The sequence below is a fragment of the Prionailurus bengalensis genome, chromosome B1, assembly GCF_016509475.1.
Source record: "Prionailurus bengalensis isolate Pbe53 chromosome B1, Fcat_Pben_1.1_paternal_pri, whole genome shotgun sequence".
Classification (NCBI taxonomy): Eukaryota; Metazoa; Chordata; class Mammalia; order Carnivora; family Felidae; genus Prionailurus; species Prionailurus bengalensis.
In genome coordinates, this window is record NC_057344.1 from 172,364,130 (window position 1) to 172,384,534 (window position 20,405).

Consider the following 20,405-nt stretch of genomic DNA (forward strand, 5'->3'; position numbering starts at 1 on the left):
GATCATGCCCTTGAAAAAATCCATAGTACAAAAACTACTACCAGTACTACTGCTAATAGCTGCTAAATATGTGCCAGGCACTGTTCTAAGCTCTTCTATGTATTAACTCATTTAACCAGCAAAAAACCCCCCGTTTTTTGGACTAGTCTTCACTAAAATAGCCCAATGACAAACAGTCCTTTTTTTTTTTTTTTTTTTTTCTCAGTTGGTGACACTGCAACCCGAAATCACAACTCCGTTTTAGGTTCCTGGTGGTGCCTGCTTCCTCTTCTAGTTTGTTTAGTCACAGAATTCGATTCCTGTTGGCCGGTTACGCGCCTACAAACAGGCTTAGCGCTCTATTGAAATGCGTGAGGCTCCTTAACTCTTGTATAAACAGGTAATGCGAAGGGGTGGGGCACAGATTGCGGGTTTCTTTGGGATGGGGATGGGGTGGGGGTTAGAGCCAACTCCCCAGAGATCAGGCAAGGTTAAGGGAGGGCTTGGCTGCTGTTTTTAAATGCAGTGTTTTTTGTTCCCTTTCTAGAAACCAGCTGTAACTTTAGGTCAGAGCGCATTAAAATGAGCCACTTCTGAACGAGCAGCGCCCAGGCCCCAGGCCCTGCTGCGAAGGCCCCGGCAAAGGTCAGGGTTTCGTCCGCGTGACGTTCCTTCCTGCGCGCGTCCAAGCGGTGCTGTGCCTCAGGTAAGGACACTCTGGGAGGTCCCCCTTTTCCTTTAGGCCCGCCGCGGGGCTCGCTGTGATCCTACCTGGTTAAACGACTTTTTGTACCAGGGGGAAGAACGGGGGTGGGGTGGTACTGTTCAGCTCGTGATTCAGCAGCAGGTTCCTTATTCCTCAAACATGGTTCTGCTTGATTTCTCTGAACAACCCGAAGGGGGCCAGACGTCTGAGGACACATGTCCTCAGGTGGAGCAGGTGCCACTTGTGGGGCCGTTTCTGGGTGTCTGACTTGGATGTGACTTTTTGAGCGCGGAGAGAAATCTGTCTGGTGGAGTCCCCAAATCTCTCCCATCCAGGCAGTTTTGTTTTTTTTTTTTTTAACCTTCAGCAAAGGTATCTGCGCTCCTAAAACAACAGGAATGTTGCACTGGCCTTTAGCCAGCGGTGGCTCAGCGAGCAGGATAAAATTTCAGTGCAGATTTACGGGAAGTTGCCGGTGTCGGGAGTAAAAATCTGGTTTGGTGAGTTTAAGGGAAGGGAGTAGACGAGAGACAACCTTGCTACTGTGAGGCGAATGGCCTCGGCTGGGGGAGGGCTGCGGGAGGAGGGAGGAGGGAACAGGGAAGAGCTCGGAGAGCAGACACGGAGCGCTCCCCGTGCGCAGCGCCGGACGCAGCCGGGCTCTCGGGGCCACTCGTCTCCCCCGGGTGCGGACCCGGCGCCGCTCGGCCAGTGGAATCGCCGCGCTTTCAAGTTCTCTCGCTCCCGCCAGGAATTTAGCCCCCGAGAGCTGCCTTCTGGTTATCGCTCCTGCTTCCCACTTTGGAATGTGCAGTTTGGGACAGTGAGAAGCCGGGGCTTAGGGAGTTGTCCTCGCTGAGAGTTTCTCTCCGCAGGTTTCCAAGGTTAAGAAATTCTGACAAACTGGAATTCCCAGAGTCTGGGAGTTGAGCCTAAAACGATCTGTTGCTTTAAGCGGCGCAGTGGGGAGTAGCTGGACACTCCTTATTTTGGTTTTACATTAAAAAGAGGGAGGCCGAGAAGATGTTGTAGGTTACTTCCTAGCTGTGTAAATTGCTACCGGGCTGTGAATGGTGTTAATTTCTGAAGTGGGCGACTCCAAATACATAACAAAGGTAAGGTGGTTTTTTGGCAATCCTTCTAAACTACCTTCCCTTAATCTTACATTTGGGTCCCAATTTTGATTTTTTTTCCCCTTTTTCTTCTCTCTTCAGCCCTGATCTCTCTCATTGTACCACTCTCCCTTCAGCCCTGGTATATGTAGTGGGAAAGAAATAGTTTATAAAAAGATTTTAAAAGTGCCAGCTTCAGGAAAAGCAGAAAATCCTATACAGCCCCATCATGTTTCCTCTGATGGAACCTTTGATGAAGCGTTTTTCATACAAGAAACGTTTTTTTTTTTTTTTTTCATCCTTGAAAACACACTATTGGGCCATCCAGTGGCACAGGTGACTTTTAGAATCTGATTCTTAACTTGCGATTGAGGAAATATTCATGACAGGCATCTATCTCATTGAAGTGTTAAGGTTGGGGGGCGGGGATGGGGGGGAATGCCTTCCTGCAGTAGTTTACCTCCAAAGGTAGCACTGAGTGGAGGCTTAGTTGTTTAAAGTTACAAATTCATTCTGCGTAAAAGTGTAGGGCTGATGAATTATGACAGCTGACAAATCACCAGTCACCAGATATTTAGGAAATCAGAATAAATGACGTGGAATTTTGCAAATAAATGATTCATTTTTTAATTAGTTAAGAGTCCATCCACTCTTGGGTACTGTCCCAAGGCATTTGAGGATGTGGCTTCTTTCCTGAGGCTTATCAAAATGATAGAAAGATAGTGTCTTCAAGGTACTTACAGGCCATACTGGTTTGTACGGAAAAATCAAGCAATTTCTTTCTGGTGGCATCCAAATGACTCACTCCGTTGTCTTTAGCAGGAATGCAGATTAGAAATGTTTCTTTCAAAGTTCTTTAAAAGTTTTAATGCTGGAGTCACACACATTTTTCAGGGGAGAGAAAGCAAAGGGTTGGCCACACAAACATGAAGAAGTTGCTGCAGTTTTAAGCACAACTGCACTTAGATCAAGAGTGTTTGAGAACTGCAGGTGCCGATTCTGAAAGGTGAAAGGTTGTCAGTGGCGTAAAACACAATCTCTAGACAAGGCAGTGAGATAGCACTTTGTAGGAATTTGTGTTGCCATTAATTTAAACAATAATCTTTGTCAGACTGATGATCTGAAATCTTAGAGGGAAACAAAACCAACTCAGTCTGAAAGGGAAACAGGAGGAGGAAAAGAAAGAAATGGGGGTTTTTGTATCCTTTCTTGCCTACCTTATCCTTCATTCACCCTGTTCTGATACGCATACCGTTGGCCTCTTTGTCTTAATAACTGCGTACCGAGAGAAGGAGGAATCAGAAATTTCACAAAAGTCTAGCTTCATTATTAATGTTCAGTATTTGTTAAATGAAGAAATAACCTGACAAAAACAAAGCGTAGCTAGCCTAACTGTCATACTTCTTTACCTGACGAGGCTACTCTTAAATTCATCTGTTCGAGGGTCTTTTTGAACGTATGCTGAAAATAATCAAATTTTGAGGATATTTTGGCTTCCTCTTGGTTACTGAGTTTTCTGAAGCTTGTAGGATTGAAAATCTGGCACCGTCATTATATTCCAATCTCTATAGTTTTAATAGTCAACATATTTGTTTTTGATTCCCACCTGCGCTTGCTGCTCTAGGTTAAATTTTGAAAGGATTCCACCCAAAACAGTTGGTGACACTGAAGACAGACTCAAGATAGAAAGCAACAAAACTGTGCTTCTGGACACATGTCCTCGATACTTGCTCTAACTAATGTTTAAGACTACTCACATTTTTTTCACCTCACATGATAAGAACATTTAGATTAGACTGTTCTCTTTGGTTTATTAGTAACGGAACTTGCTCTAGGTAATCTAAACAAAGATTAGAAGGTTAAAGTAGAAGAAATCATTATTATTATTTTTTTTACAAAATACCTTTGCTTTCCAGATCCTACTCTTGATCTGAAGATTAAAAGTAAATCATGTCCCAAATGATTGAGTTTTGGCTGCTATAGGAAAGTATTTGCTTGTTTCAGACAGGATTCCGCCTCTGCGTTTCTAGTGCCTTCTGGTTGTTTAGGAATAGGCAGAGGGATAGATGTTGGGGTGCTGGTAGGAGGACAGAGATCTTATAACTGGACTGGGGTTCAAGTGAAATTGTGATCAGGTTTTCCCAGAGGATGCATAATTCTAGGAAAAAACTCACTCTGAAGAGGGCTTAAGTCTGGGATTCATTAGATTTAGGAAAAGGATATATTTTGCCTGAATCTAGAATTTGTGTGCTAAACATTAAAGTTACGATGAAGACATGAATGCAGCTTAAAAAATGGTTGTTAGGAGGGGCACCTGGGTGGCTCAGTCGGTTAAGCGTCCGACCTCAGCTCCGGTCATGATTTCACAGTCTGTGGGTTCCAGCCCTGCGTCAGGCTCTGTGCTGACAGCTCAGACAGAGCCTGGACCCTCCTTGGGATTCCATGTTTCCCTCTCTCTCTGCCCCTCCCCTGCTCATGCTCTATCTCTCAAGAATAAATAAACATTAAAAAAATTAAAAAAAAAAAAGTGGTTGTCAGGGGCTCCTGGATGCCTCAGTAGGTTAAGTGTCTGACACTTGATTTTGGCTCAGGTCATGATCCCAGGGTCATGGGATCGAGCCCCGTGTTGGCACTGAGCGTGGAGCCTGCTTGGGATTCTCTCTCCCTCCCTTTGTCCCCCTCCCCCATGCACTCTCTCTCTCTCTCTAAAGTAAAAATACATAAATAAATAATAAAAAAAGTGGTTGTCAGAATAATTCCAAGTTAAAAGTTATATTGGGACGTTTCAACCACTGGCCTGATGAAGACATGTATTTCACCTCTTAGGTGCAGTTTCTGTGTCTTATGATGGTGTCGATTTTCTGGTTTAGTGTTGTAAGAGGTATGTGTTAGTCCAAACAACCACCCGCTCAGAGTCATGGCTTCAGAGAAAAAGGATTTTCAAGAAGGGCAACGCAGGAATGACTTGGGTTATGAGGTGGGAGGCCTTTAGATCCTCCAGAAAAGAACTGTCGTGGAAATGGCAATAAGTAATTGTTCAGCTGGATCCTCAGGTTGTGGGAAACATCTCAGGTTAGAGGGATTTAGGGGGAAATGGCACCCTGCCACTTTTTGTGTGTGGTCTGAATCATCTTGTCAGTAAAACTCTCCTCAAGTGGTCTGCACTTGATTTCTGATGGTTTCTGCTTCTCTCGTAGTTGCCTCTCCCTCTATTCTGTCAGCATCTGCATGGGGAAGAGGGGAGGGATAAGATGTTCTCCCCTTGAAGTCAGTGTGCCCCTTCTTTTCAGGAACTTTGTATATTTTGCCCTGGAAAAGGTGAGGGAGGAATTTTCCAGTAGAAGGAGAAAGATGTCTGGTGGAGGAAATGGCCAAGAAACAGGTGAGTTCCGATACTGTTAGTAACGTAGAACTCACCAGAAAGCTCACATGGAGGTTTATCAATGCCCTCAAACTATTGCAGGGGAACTGGCAACTGTAGGGATTTGAGGCTCATCCCCACCCCCTTTTGTAATTCAAATGTTCCTTGCACTCTGCAATAGATGCCTAGTTTGAAAGGGTTCAAGATACCATCCCTGGGTAGGACCATAAGTCAACTGGTCACAAAAGGAAGACTCTCAACTGTGTTCCACTCCTCCTCTACTTTCTGTGGTGGTTTAAGACTCCTGATTTTTTAGCCTCCTGAAAAAAAAAATCACAGTTCAGTTGATGGAACTTATGTATATAATATGAGCATTCTGTTTTGTTGTTGTGAATCAGAGGAACTTAATTTATGTAAAATGATTTGTAGGTATGTTTAGACATACGTGTACAGTTTATATGTTTGTAAAATACAAAACATTAGGTAAACTGACACTCACTATTCCAGAAATGATTGACTGTAGTCTATAGTTGCTCTCTTGGTAAACTCTGTCATGTTTAAGAATGGAGTCGTTTTAGAAATCAAAAGTACAATCTCTACCTTTCTGAAGGCTATTTAAGAAAGATGACGTCAGAAGGCAAAGTGCTAGTGTAACCCTGAAAACCCTTTGTGATTTGGGGAAAATGTCAATCCTTTGGCCTCAGCAGATTCCTGGTAGTGCAATATATATATATATATTTTTATAAGTCACAGCCATTCACATTAATCACGAAAATAAGCTCCAAGTCTCCTCAAATCATGATATTTGTCTTTGGGGATACTGTAGTTTTGTGGTTCTTAGGAACATGGTGGCCCAGTGCCCAGATCTTGGGAGGTGCTCGGTGGGTATACTTTGAGTGAAAGAGGAATTTCCGATTTTTTAGCCTCCGGATTGTTCTTTGCTTTGGCTAATAGTCAATTTTGCTCATATTCCTTGAGTTTCCACCATGCGGGGAGAAAGACAATTTGATCTCAGAAGCTATGGATAATCCACAGGTGGGTGAGCAAGAGTTAACTCCATGTGCCAATGGGCAGTGGGTGGGGAACAATGAATGTGGTGCATTGTGCACTGAAACAGGAACAGGATGCCTCTACCTGACCAAGGAAATGCCAACCTGTGAGAATTATAATAAAAATATTTACCTTTCAGAGCACTGAGACCTGGCTCAATCATTTTTGTGACGCATTTCACATCATGCCAAAAGAAAAAAAAAAAAAGTATATAAAACAAAGGAGATTTTTTTTTTTCCCAGGTGCTACTTCTCTTAGATCAGTTGATTGCCATTCTGAAAATGTATATTTGGGCCTTTCAAGATCAAGTCAAATATTTATGTTTCTAAAAGTAGGGATCCATGTCAATGGCGATAACAGCACCACGAGTTTTGAAAAGACAGCGTCACTAATATTTGTTGTCATTTATTTTTAAAAATAATAACATGGTCCTCAAAGCCCTTGCCAAGATTAGGCCCATCTTCTCAGTAGCCTTCCCAAGACAAAGTTGCCTTTGTGTAACTGGAACTGGGAGGATTTGGTGGCACAGAAAACTCAATGGGGCACTGCAACTTATTACTAACAGAAAATTCAGTGGCCTGGTGTGCGTGCCTGTGTGTGTGTGTGTGTGTGTGTGTATCAGCTGATATCTCTGATCTGTTTCTCCATGCAGATGATCTCACTGTTTTAGACTTCCCAGGCGAGCATGTAGTGCGCGGGAATTTAGTGCGCAGGAGTTTAGTTAGATTATAGAAGGGAAAAGCTGCAGCATGCTGGTGCAGAGCGGAGCTCGCCTCTGTGGGTGGACTAGTTTGTTCTCAGGGTAGTCAGCAAGATTTTGGTCACACGTGGGGAGAAAGAAAAGGTGGTTAGCCAGAGTGAAAATGACAGTTTGGGGGAAAGGAATGACCACTGTGCCTAATTCAACCTTCTTGGCGGAGTGGCTAAAAGCATGGACTGCCTTGGTTCAAATCCTGGCTGTGCCACTTATGAACCGGGGGATGCTAGGGAGGTTACCTAAAAAAAAAAACCACAAAAAACACAAAACAAAACTGTCCATGATTCAGCATCCCCAACTGTTGTTGTTATAGGATTACTCTACAGGGTTGTTATAAGGATTAAATAAATTAATAAAGGATTAAATAAATTAATTACTGTATGAGCAGAGGTTAGAACAGCGCCGGGCGCATGGTCAATATACTATGGTCCGTAGTCAAAGTGATATGTACATGTGTCATGTTTGGGTGCATTTGTGTTTGACTTCTTATCTCGTGACCCTACTCCATGTAAGAGTTTTCTTTCATGACCTCTTGCTGGTTGGATCCAGGATTCTCTTCCTAACCTCACTGTTTGGCTTTGATCAAGTGACCATTGCCATTGTAGATAGGCACTTTTTGGCTAAGTTTCTTTTGGTTTTTGTGTCTTAGTTGTGTGGAGAAAATGTTACTTAGAATCACCAAGGTACACTTTTTTTTCCCCCTCTCTCTTTTGGTAAGCTATAAGATGTTGATTAGGAACAAAAGGGATAATACTGTTATATCTGTTGGTGAGAGACTGCCGAGTGCCCTGCTAAAAACTCAACGTAGGTTCTTAGAGATGGCTAATGCAAAATAGGAATATTCTGTGTAAAAAAAAAAAAAAAAACCTTAAGTACATCGAACTTAAATAATTCCTGTTGCAACTTTTGTTGGTTAGTATTAATTCATTATAATCATAATATATACTCTGGGACTTTCTTAGAATTGCCATAATGCCTTATCTGCCTTACAAGGCATTTTATATCATTTCTTACTTTTGTGCATTCACTATTTTCTCTACGAAACCCAAATTAAGTTCCTTGGAGATAGGATTTGTGTTTGAATAATGTCTGTATACCTCAATGTCTCTAGTTTATAGTTGAGAGCCCAATAAATAAGAATTTCTTTGCCCAAATATATTACCATCTAAAATAATGGCATTTCTGCATTCCATGGGTATGTATCATACATTTTTTTTTAAGGTAAGCTCTAGGCCCAGTGTGGGGCTTGAACTCACGACCCTGAGATCAAGAGTTGCATGGTCTACCAGCTGAGCTAGCAAGACACCCCTGTATTATACACATTTATTTGAGTAACTTCTTTTTTTTCCCCCACAAATTTACCAAAAATTGTTACATAGAGGAAATATGGTGGAGCTGTAGTGAACTCAGGCAGGACTGAGCAAGAACAGAAGCCCCATCCACAGTCCAGCCTCCTTTTTTTTTTTTTTTTTAAGTTTTTAAATTTATTTTGAGAGAGAGAGAGAGAGAGAGAGACAGAATCCCAGGCAGGCTCCATGCTGTTAGCGCAGAGCCCCACACGGGGCTCGAACCCACAAACCCTGAGATCATGACCTGAGCTGAGATCAAAAGTGACACTGAAGCGACTGAGCCACCCAAGTGCCCCTCACAGCCCAGCCTCTGAAAGCATGGCAGGATGGGAGAGGCCAGGGGTAGGCAGGGGGTGAAGTTTTACAGTGCATTGTTTAAAGTTTATACCTCTTTTTTCCCTCTTGCTCTTTAATTAACATCCTTTAAAAAGTTCAGACTTGTTACTAGGTAACTCTGAAAAAGGGGAAAAAATGCATTTTCTTAAAATTAGGAGGAATTTATTAATCATCATTAGGAAAAAGCACATTTTCCCCAAATTTAGAGAAAGTGAACAAAGATATCCGAGAGAGGAAATAATGTCAGGTGAACACACATCTGTGAACCACAAAGGTATGGTTTTGTCAGTGGGCTGGTGCTATACTCTTGGCTAAGGAAAAGTGGTGAGGAAGGAGGACAGATGATCCCCAAGTGTTGAGAGATTGCCTCTAGTGAAAATCCTATTTGCAGAGCAAAGGGAATCCAGTAACAAGTAAACTCTTCCCACTTGGTGCAAACAATAGTTTGGCTCAGGGACCTCCTTTGCTCTTTGCCCTTCATTGTGGGTTCCGGGATCTACTTCAAGTTATATGTAGATTTGCCAGTGAGTAAACAGAAACTACCAGCTCAGATGGTACTAATGAGCCCTGGGATTTGTGCCTTTCTTTTGCATTTGCTCTGCCTGCGTAGACAGCACTCTCAGTGCGGACACCAAGCCTGGGAAGGCAGGGATCTTGGAATATTTTCCCAGCACCCTTCCCAGAGTGGAACCCAGGGATCATTCCCCTAGTAATTTGTCATGGGTCTTGCCCTTTTCTCTCTCTCTCTCTCTCTCTCTCTCTCTCTCTTTCTTTCTGTTTATTTTTGAGAGAGAGAGAGAGCACGCGCGTGAACGAGTGGAGGAGGGGCAGAGAGAGAGAGGTAGACACAGAATCCAAACCAAGCTCCAGGCTCTGAGCTGTCAGACGCAGGCCTTGAACCTATGAACCATGAAATCGACCTGAGCTGAAGTTGGACGCTTAACCAACTGAGCCACCCAGGCATCCCTCGATTGAACCTTTTTCCACTGACTAGAACTGGTCAGTGAACTAGTCATTGGAACTGCAGAATCTGTTCTCCTTGTTTTCACCTTTGCCCTCACCCATACACTGTTCTTGACACATTGCCTAGAAGGATTATTTTAAAATAGAAGTCAGATCATGTCAGTCTCCTGCTGAGATGTCCCTGTCCATCTCACTTAAAAGCCAGTGAGGCACTATACCTCTTTACCTCTGTAATTTCATCTCCTATCACTCTTCCTTACTCTGTTTTAGTCACAGTTTCATGCCTCAGGGCCTTTGCACTGGCTGCTCCCTCTCCCTGAACCATTTTCCCCAAATATCTGCATGACTCACTTTTTCACCTTCTTCAGCTCTTTGTTCTTCCTCCTTTTATCTAAAAAAGCACTTCCTCCTTCCTGTTGGCACTCTCTATCTCTGTACCCTGCTCTATTTTTTTATTTGGTACTTTTTAGTTCATTGTCTCTTCCCCACTACAGTGTCTGTTTCATTTATTGATGTATCCCAAGTACCTTAGAGCGGAGTCTGCCACAGAGTAGGTGCTCAGTAAATATTTGTTGAATGAATGAATAAAACACACAGGCTTCTACACAGCACAAGTATGACAGCAAGTGTAGTATAACTTGAGTTAGAGTTCTACTCAAGATACAACCATGAGTACATCTTTCTGAATAAACATGAATTTTCTCCCAGATTTCCCCTGTGAAGCTGCCATATTTTCTCTGGTTTCATTTTTTTCTGTGTCACCAGGAGCATTTGATGGAGGCTGATGACTAAGTAAAGAGCAAGGCAAGGCTGAGTGTGGGGATGGCGCAATCATTTCACCGTTTCCAAATCAAAGCCTCGTCTTTGGCAATCTTTTTGTGATTTCCATCTAATTCTTACAGCCCTGTTTTGAACCAGTCTTGTGAATTGCGTGCCCTACAGATAATTACACTTGTCTAACTCATGTTGCTATGCTGTTTATTGCTTTTTCTATTGTCATTTAATTATAATGAATGATTGTTCTGAAAGTAACTGTCGAGTTTGTTGTTTTTTAACTGTCTCTTTTGACCTTTGAAATTTTGCCAAATGCCAATTGCCGCTACAGGATTCCATCTAGATTTTTCTTGGTTGCCGAGCTTGCAAAGGTACTTTGCCTTGACATGGCCTGCAACAAGAGTGGTAGTGTCATTGTTTGCGTCTTTGATATTTCCCCAGAACCTTTGCACAAAACCTCGGTCTTGCCTTTTACTGAGTGGCATAACAACTCTCTGACCTGTTGTACTTGTTTGCTGGCCCCAGCTTCACTGTCTCCTTTTGCACGGTGACCTTGGTTTGGCAAAACTGCATTTCTTGGTCCTTGGTGGTACCGCTCCCTCTGTGTGTCCTCATGCCTTTTTTAGAGCTATACTTGGACCGGAAAGAGCTTATCCCATGGCTGATAGAATCCTGTGGCTACTAGGCTTGGAAACATTAGAACTGTCCCTTGAAGGTGAGTACACCCTCCAGCAAGGTTCTTCGCATTAAAGAAACAAAACAAAAAAATAGCATATAAATTCTGCTGAAGGTACATGAAGATCCTGGATTTAGCTGCTTTTGACTGGTGTTGATCCTGGCTTGTGGCTGAGTTAGAATTATTTGGATTTTTTTCACTTCCAAGTTGATTTGGAAGCACTCATCACAATTGATAGTGACTGGGCAATTTGAGCGATTGCAAAAAACTAAATACACCTAATAAACAGCTAATAATTATAGTACTTTCTGAAAGTCATTTTTTATTTACTATATGTACTGAATGGGACATTAAAAATGAACAGCACATAAATGTTACATTAAACTTATCTTAACAATGGCCTACGCAGACAGAGCTGCTGGTCATTATTTATGAGTTAGAAAAATTTATCAAAATATAGACCTAGTAAGTAGGTACACTTGAAAAAAAGATGAATATGAATTAAACTGGTTTAAACCAGGCAATTTTTCTTTTCTTTTCTTTTCTTTCTTTTCTTTTCTTTTCTTTTCTTTCTTTCTTTCTTTCTTTCTTTCTTTCTTTCTTTAATATAATTTATTGTCAATTTGGCTAACATACAGTGTATACAGTGTGCTCGTGGTTTTGGGGTAGATTCCCGTGATTCATCACTTACATACAACCCCCAGTGCTCATCCCAACAAGTGCCCTCCTCAATGCCCATCACCCATTTTCTGCTCTCCCCTGCTCCCCAACCCCCCCATCAACCCTCAGTTTGTTCTCTGTAAGAGTCTCTTAATCGTTTGCCTCCCTCCCTCTCTGTTTGTAAACTATTTTTTCCCCTTCCCTTCCCCCATGGAAAGACCAATTTTTCTTAAGTAGACACAGACTCAGCTATTATTTATTGAGTAGCTGCTATGTGCCAGACACGGGGTATCAGGTATGCTGTGGAGAATAATAGTCCTCTGCCCTCTTAGGGCTTTCTTTGGGCATGGAGATGGGATTCAGTACTCTGAAGGAATTACCAGGAACTATAAAGATGATAGGTGGGATTCTCCTAGCCGGGTGGTTCAAAAGAAGGCTCCTCCGGGGTGGTGGATGCTGGAAGGCGTCTGACGGACAGGAAGATCCTTGCTGGATGGAGTAGTGTTTATGAAAGTCCTAAGGTTGCTTCAGAAAGCTTGGCATGTCGGGGGTCATAAAGAAGGCCGATGTTGCTGCAGTGGTGCAGTGAAGGGCAGGGGATCATGAGGTAGTTTGGGGGTTACTGAGACCTGGAGTATGTAGGCCCTTCAAGACCATGGGAAAAGAGTTTGCGCTTTGTTACTCTTGAGCCCAGTGGGAAGCCGTGAAAGACAATTTACTAGTTAAAAGATAACTGGCAGCTGGGAGAAGACTGGATTGAAGGGAGGCAAGAAAGGTTGGCCCTGGAGGTGGAGGGAAGCGGGTTAACTGCCTGTGATTCTTCTGTGCCCGTTCCTGCCCTTTCGAAGTCTGTGTTCGGCAGTGGCAGGAGTTCACCAACTGGCGGAAATAGCAGTATTTGGTGATGGCCTGGATGTAGGGGTGAGGGAAGGAATGAGGATTCTGGCGGGAATTCCCAGGTCGATGAGGAGACTGAGGGAGAGCAGGTTTGAGGGGGGCAGAGAGAATCAAGCATTCTGGTTTGGGCATGTTTACTGAGACGCCTGTTAAACCCGCTCAGGGAGATGTTGAAAGTTTCCCTTTGTAGCGGATGCTGCCAGCAAAGCAGGAGGCACCTCTTCTAGGCAACTGTTTTGCATTTTATTAGTTCTCTCCTTCTCACTATGGCCAGATTTGCAGATACAGGTTAGGTGTATGACCTGTATTTATATATTACAAATGACAGAATATTATTTTGCAGATACAGCTTAGGTGTATGACCTTTATTTATATATTACAAATGACAAAATAATATTCTAACGCTGAGTATCTATTGTGTATGGAAAACTGGTGGAGGGATGGGTTAACATTAAAAAATCTAGGGGTGCCTGGCTGGCTCTGTTGGTAGAGTCCGTGACTCTTAATCTTGGGTTGTGAGTTCGAGCCCCATGTTGAGTATAGAGATTACTTAAAAAAAATCTTTAAAAAACATTAAAAAATCTTAAGTATAGTTTCAGCTCTCAAAAATCTTCTAATTCAAATTAATCCTATATGTATTTAATATTTCAATATTGAATATACGTTTGAAATTTGCTTTATTTAACATTATATGTTAATATATAATAAATATAAATGCCAATATAATTGAATATGACATACTTAATATAGAAAAGATATTTAATGTGCATTATGTACCAGTCTATATTTAATAACATTTAATATTGAAAGCTAAGTGTAAATCGTGCATGAACAAAGAGCTCATCCCATATTATAGAAGATAAAAATATTACAGGATGTAACTGGATTTCCTTGTGAGTTACAACCATTTAGGGGCATGCAAATTCGTGCTCTAAATGTCAACACGTAAAAATGGATCCATTAAAAAAATGGATCCTCTCTCTCTCTCTCTCTCTCTCTCAAAAATGAAATAAAAACGTTTAAAAAAAAGGGGGTGGCGCTCCTGGGTGGCTCAGTTGGTTAAGGGTCCGACTTCAGCTCAGGTCACAATCTCACGGTTCGTGGGTTTGAGCCCCACATCGGGCTCTGTGCTGACAGCTCAGAGCCTGGAGCCTGCTTCAGGTTCTGTGTCTCCTGTTCTCTTTGCCCCTCCCCTGCTCATGCTCTGTCTCTGTCTCTTTGTCTCTCTGTCTCTCTCAAAAATAAAATAAAAACATTAAAACAATTTTTTAAATGGATCCATTTAGAACATGCAAATATTATTTCTTGTCTTTCTCTACCCAACTTTCCAAAGGGTCCTTTGTACTTCTGCTTATTATGTGAGTGGAAACTAGAAGCCAATACAGACACACTTTATTTATTCATTTTTAAAGTTTATTTCTTTATTTTGAGAGAGAGGGAGGGAGGGAGAAAGTGAGTGGAGGAGGGGCGGGGGGGGGGGGTGCCGAGAGAGAATCCCAAGCAGGCTCCAGGCTGTCTGTGCGGAGCCTGACATGGGCCTTGATCCTGTGAAATGTGAGGTCATGACCTGAGCTGAAACCAAGAGTTGGACACTTAACCTACTGAGCCACCCAGTTACCCCGGACACACTTGAACGTATATTGTGAAAGGCTGATTTGTATCTAGCAAACCCGAGTTTTGAATTTGTAGAGTGAGCACTAGGAGTATGATTACAAATAAGGCATACGGCTTTTGGAGCTTAGAGGAATGGAAGCTTTATCTGTTTTAGTTCCACCGCTGCAAGCCCTCCTCCCCCACCAGTGGTTTCTCTAGAAAGAAAGAAAAAAAAAAAAAAGACTGTATATTTTTAAATTTGTAGGAATAGAATGCTATTTAAAAATACTGGAAGACTTCAGTCTAAAAGTAATGTTTTAAAAAAACATGTTTTAAAAAACCGTTTTAAAAAAGTAATGTTTTAAAAAGTCATCAACTATTAGGGGTGGTGGGTGGAGGTGGGAGAAGAGGTTACAATGGACAGTGTTTTGTAATCATGGCGTAGAAACTGTCAACGGCTGCAGCCTTGCATTCTGGTGTGTCAACAGCCGTGGAGCCCCTGAGGCGTAATCAAATTTATTATTGCTTAATTGGGCCAAGTGGTGTGGTTTGGATCTGTGCATAAGATGGGTCACTTACCAAAAGGATATGTAGTGCCTGAAGGTTTCACATTCATTTAAATTGTGTTTTTGATAAGAAAGTTACCCTGGTGAGGAGCTGCTATAATGTGTACCCTCAATAATCACAAAGAGTAAGAGGGAGGAGGTGCCTGGGTGGCTCAGTTGGTTGAGCGTCCGACTTCGGCTCAGGTCATGATCTTACAGTCTGTGAGTTCGAGCCTGGCGTCAGGCTGTGTGCTGACAGCTCAGAGCCTGGAGACTGCTTCAGATTCTGTGTCTCCCTCTCTCTCTGCTCCTCCCCTGCTCATGCTGTGTCTCTCTGTCTCAAAAATAAATAAAAACATTAAAAAAAAATTTAAAAAAAGTAAGAGGGAGGCTTGTGTTTGAGTAATTGCTGAACTATTTGGAATTGAAAGTTAAAAACAGAAAGTAACAGTGGCTAATAACGGCTGACATTGAATGAGCACTTACTGTATGCCAGGCATGACCTCATTTGATTAACGGAACTACCCCTAAGAAGTAGATCCTACTATTATTATTATCTTCATTTGGCAAAGGTGAAAATGAGGCACTGATGGGTCAAGCAACTTGCTTGGTAAGTAGCGGTCAGGATCCAGATTCTTGTAAAGCTTCCTAAACGAGGTCAGGTTTGGGAAAATCCCTGCACTAGGACCCAGTCTTTTTATCAAGATCTACCACTGACTTAGCAGATAAGTAACCTTGGATATGGTACTTCACCTTACTGGCTTTCCATTTCCTTGCCTTTAAGACTGGATAGATAACATTAACAACTCAGGCAACAACAGATGTTGGCGAGGATGCAGAGAAAGAGCATCTCTTTTGCGTTGTTGGTGGCAATGCAAGCTGGTGCAGCCACTCTGGAAAACAGTGTGGAGTTTCCTCAAAAAATTAAAAATAGAACTACCCTACAACCCAGCAATTGCACTACTAGATATTTATCCAAGGGATACAGGTGTGCTCCCCCATGTTTATAGCAGCACTATCAACAATAGCCAAAGTATGGAAAGAGCCCAGATGTCCATCGATGGATGAATGGATAAAGAAAATGTGGTGTATATGTGTGTATATATATATATATATATATGTAATATACACACACACACAATGGAGTATTACTTGGCAATCAAAAGAATGAAATCTTGCCATTTGCAACTACGTGGATGGAACTAGAGGGTATTATGCTAAGCGAAATTAGAGAAAGACAAATATCATATGACTTCACTCATGAGGACCTTAAGATACAAAACAGATGAACATAAAGGAAGGGAAGCAAAAATAATATAAAAACAGGGAGGGGGACAAAAACATAAGAGATTCTTAAATATGGAGAACAGAGGGTTGAAATTAAATAAAATTTTTAAAAAACTGGATAGAAAGGAGGGAGGATTTGGGACTAGACATGCTTTGCACACCCCAAATTTCTCTAAGTCCTTTTACTTTCACAGTTCAAATATGTAAGAAGTTTCTCCTAGGATATCTAAAGGGAAGATCAGGGTGATAGGAGTAAATGGGGGGAAGGGGGATGAATTACAAGGGCAGTTACTTTGGCATTGAATTATAGGAAGAAAACTAGGTTTTCTAGGTTGGATGGCTTGTCTATATCTTGCAAAGTTCTTACAGACTTGATTCTTGATTGCTATCCCATTTGGGATAGATAATATTGTGGGCATATAGGGTGATTCTAGACCAGTGCTTCTCTTCTGGGGAGGATTGTCCTCCCAGGGGACTTCTGGCAGTGTCTGGAGATATTATTGGGTTGCCACAGTCTGGGAGGGATGGGGTGCTATTGGCATCTACGAGCAGAGGCCAGGGATGGGGCTAAACAACCTGCAGTGCACTGGACAGCCTCTCACAACAAAGAATTATCTGTCCCCAAATGTCAGTGGTGCCCAGGTTGAGAAACCCTATTGTAGACTAGTCTTTGCTCTCCACAGCCTCTGCAGTCCTATACAACTTGAGCAAATAGTGTTTCTTCCTTTAGTTTTTAATACCCATCTCTTTGCTGAAGATTCAGGGTCAGAGAAGGAGTTTGGGTGACAAGGTCAGGACAAAGTTGAACTGAACTCAGTTCTTTATTTTATTTTTTTAAACTTTTTTTTTTTTAACGTTTATTTATTTTTGAGACAGAGAGAGACAGAGCATGAACGGGGGAGGGTCAGAGAGAGGGAGACACAGAATCTGAAACAGGCTCCAGGCTCTGAGCTGTCAGCACAGAGCCCGACGCGGGACTCGAACTCACGGACCGCGAGATCATGACCTGAGCCGAAGTCGGACGGTTAACCAACTGAGCCACCCAGGCGCCCCTGAACTCAGTTCTTTAAAATTTTTTAATCTTAAGTTTATTTATTTTGAGAGAGAAAGAGAAAGAGAGAGTGAGCCCAAGTGGGGAGGGGCAGAGAGAAAGGGAAAGAGAGAATCCCAAGTAGGCTCCACGCTCAGCAAGGAGCCCAACTCGGGGCTCGATCTCACAACCACTAGATCACAACCTGCGCCAACATCAAGAGTCAGACACCCAACCAACTGAGCCACCCAGGTGCCCCAGAGCTGAACTTCATTCTTAGGATGCAAGTGTTTGCCAGCACCCCAATTAAGTTTGAAAAAATCCCCAATTAACAGTTTATTTTTCTCTTTGCCACAGGTTCAGTGCTTAATGGCAGTCACTGCACCCCCTTCTCAGGTTCTGAGAATTTTTCCTTAGTACCTACTCATCACCAAAACACTCACAAAATTTTGCTACGCTTTCTTTTTCTTTCTTTCTTTCTTTTTTTTTTAAGAGGTGTCTTGGCATTTATAAATTTCTAACAGAGCTGGGTTTTGAGAAAGTTTGTTAGAATCTTTTCAGACTGAAAGGTGCCTTCAGTTGAAAGCTTTAGATTAAATCCTATGTTTTATCAAGTCTGTATTTTAAATTCATTTAAAATGAAAAATCCTTATACATTGCTTTAAACTGAGAGAAGATCGATGTTAAATAAATACATGCTGGTATACAGGCACATTTAGAAAGACAGCAAACATTAAAGGATGGTTAGAAATGAACTCCATGTACTAGGCTGACATTTTCCTTTGAAGAAACATTTGTGTTACTATTTGATGTCCTGGAGATTTGGGGAAGAAAGATAACTGCATTTAGGTTTGCAGTTGTTCTTAGCTGAGGGAAGCTTAGTTTATGGTTTATGTAGTTATAAGAAATTATTTACAATCATGGAATACCCTTCGTGTTATGCCAGGTCAGGTCATGTAAGGTAATTCCTAGAATTTCTAGTTACAGTTTGAATGTCAGTTAGGTTCAGGACCCTAGATACCATTATCTCTACACACACACACACACACACACACACACACACACACCCATTATCTCTATACACACACACACACACACACGTTACTGATCTGTTGAGTGAATTACATGATGAGTGAGTGAATTCATTCAGATTCTGGGGAGCTTATCTCCATTCTCCTGCCTTCTATCGTTAGGGACAACTGGTTCTACCATTTACTACCCTTGTGTAAAGCTAACTTTTAGGCTTCTAGTTGTAGCTAATTTAATTGAGCCCTGGCTCTCTTGTCCCTTCATGCTTTTGACATTTGAGTTTTCTTTTATCTCAGTCTTCATCTTTCTGTTCTGAAAGGGTATACATCTTATATGGAGAACTAATATCCAAAGTTTGATTATTTTAGATGCTCCTCTCATGATTGTTTTATATATATATATATAAATGTATGTATATGTATGTATGTATATATATATGTATATATATATACATGATTATCTTTGTGTTGGACAAATTAATCTAAGATGCCATATGGTTTTTCTCAAGTCTTGAATAATGCTTTTGACTTGGCTTGCAAAACTTTCTTGAAAATGCAATGTGTTTTGTTGGCCTGTTTGGTAGTAATAGCTCTAGCCATTTATTCATTGGGTGCATGTAGGTTCTGTACCAGGCATTGGAGATGCAAAATGGATTAGAAATACTCTCGGTTCTTGGGGCGCCTGGGTGGCGCAGTCGGTTAAGCGTCCGATTTCAGCCAGGTCACGATCTCGTGGTCCGTGAGTTCAAGCCCCGCGTCAGGCTCTGGGCTGATGGCTCGGAGCCTGGAGCCTGTTTCCGATTCTGTGTCTCCCTCTCTCTCTGCCCCTCCCCCGTTCATGCTCTGTCTCTCTCTGTCCCAAAAATAAATAAAAACGTTGAAAAAGAAGAAAAAAAAATTAAAAAAAAAAAAGAAATACTCTTGGTTCTTTTATTTATTTATTTTTTAATGTTTATTTATTTTTGAGAGAGAGAGAGAGAGAGAGAGACAGAGCGTGAACAGGGGAGGGGCAGAGAGAAAGAGGGAGACACAGAATCCGGAGCAGGCTCCGGGCTCTGAGCTGTCAGCACAGAGCCCAACGTGGGGCTCGAACCCATGGACCGTGAGATCATGACCTAAGCTGAAGTCGAAGGCTTAACTGACTGAGCCACCCAGGCGCCCCAGAAATACTCTGGGTTCTTCAGGAGCTCACAGACAAGGTGAGACATGTAAACCAACAAACAAAAAAGTTCTTTTGTTCTTTCTAGAGTAGAGGTGTTTATTTGTTCATTGATTCGCTGAAAACTCTTTATTTTGTGCCTATGTTTATCTTCTAGGAATAAAAGTAGATCTGCTTTAAAGGAGTTTGTGGTCTGGTACAGACAGACAGACACGTTAAAAATGAAATATTCTAGATGCTACTGGAATCAATAGCATCAGTTTAACCTGAAGGGGAGTAGCAGGGCAAAAGGGAGATTTTAGGGTCCTCATAAAAATAAGACCCTTAATATATCTAACATTTACATAACATGTCTTAAGTGCCTAGTCCTATTCTAAGCACTTTACAAAGATTAACTCATTTAATCCGCATAAAGCCACTATGAGGTACATACAATTATTATCCTCATTCCACAGACCAGAACCTTTCTGAAGTACAGAGAGGTTAAGTAACTTGCCTCGGGTTACATAGTTTAGTAAGGACGGAGCCAGAGTTTGAAACCCGGAAGTTCAGCTCCCGAATTAGAGCTGATTCTTGAATGAGGCTTGATAGAGGCTCAGAGATATGGAAACAGGTAGGTAGTTGCCATTTAGGGGGGAATCCCTGAGCCTGGCAAGACATGAGGCGAAGATGTGGGAAGAAAACAGATCACAAGGACTTTGTCTCATGGGCAAAGCGTGTACTTTACTTCATAGAAAGTTAAAAAAAAAAAAAGGAAACTAAAATGGAAGAAAAATCACCAGAGTTCCTACTTAAATTTTGTGCTCTTTTCCTTTAGGGTCTTTTGTAATGTGTTTGAGCCTTTTTTTTTTTTTTTCATGTAGTTGTCCTACACCACCCTGCAATTCTGTCTACGACCGTCCCTCACGTTAGCTCACGTTACCTACACACCAGCCCTGCGCTATCCGTGGTCCCCATCTTACAGAGGTGGGCACCGAGGCTCCGGGAGAGGACTGCTGAGCTCACGTGGGACCCACAGTTTAATCCAGGCATTGTAAATTGAAGTTCTCATTCTCTCGTGTCTTTCTGTTTCACACCCGCCTCCCCAAACAATGTGGATATAAAAAGAATAGAAGTATATCCAAACACTGCAGATAGCTCACA

General features: G+C 42.0%; 1 protein-coding gene across 3 annotated transcripts in view; it reads left to right on the forward strand.

Moving 5' to 3' along the window:
- The first annotated feature begins 272 nt into the window (after positions 1-272).
- RBM47 (RNA binding motif protein 47) overlaps positions 273-20,405 on the forward strand; it is a 162,005-nt gene continuing 141,872 nt past the window's right edge. For 2 of the 3 annotated variants that reach the window (XM_043604622.1, XM_043604651.1), the window contains exons 1-2: positions 273-379; positions 527-685. The gene's annotated coding sequence lies outside the window, so the exon portion shown is untranslated. Of the gene's footprint in view, positions 380-526; positions 686-1,533; positions 1,801-20,405 lie in introns of those variants that run through there. The other variant, XM_043604632.1, reaches the window with a different exon arrangement.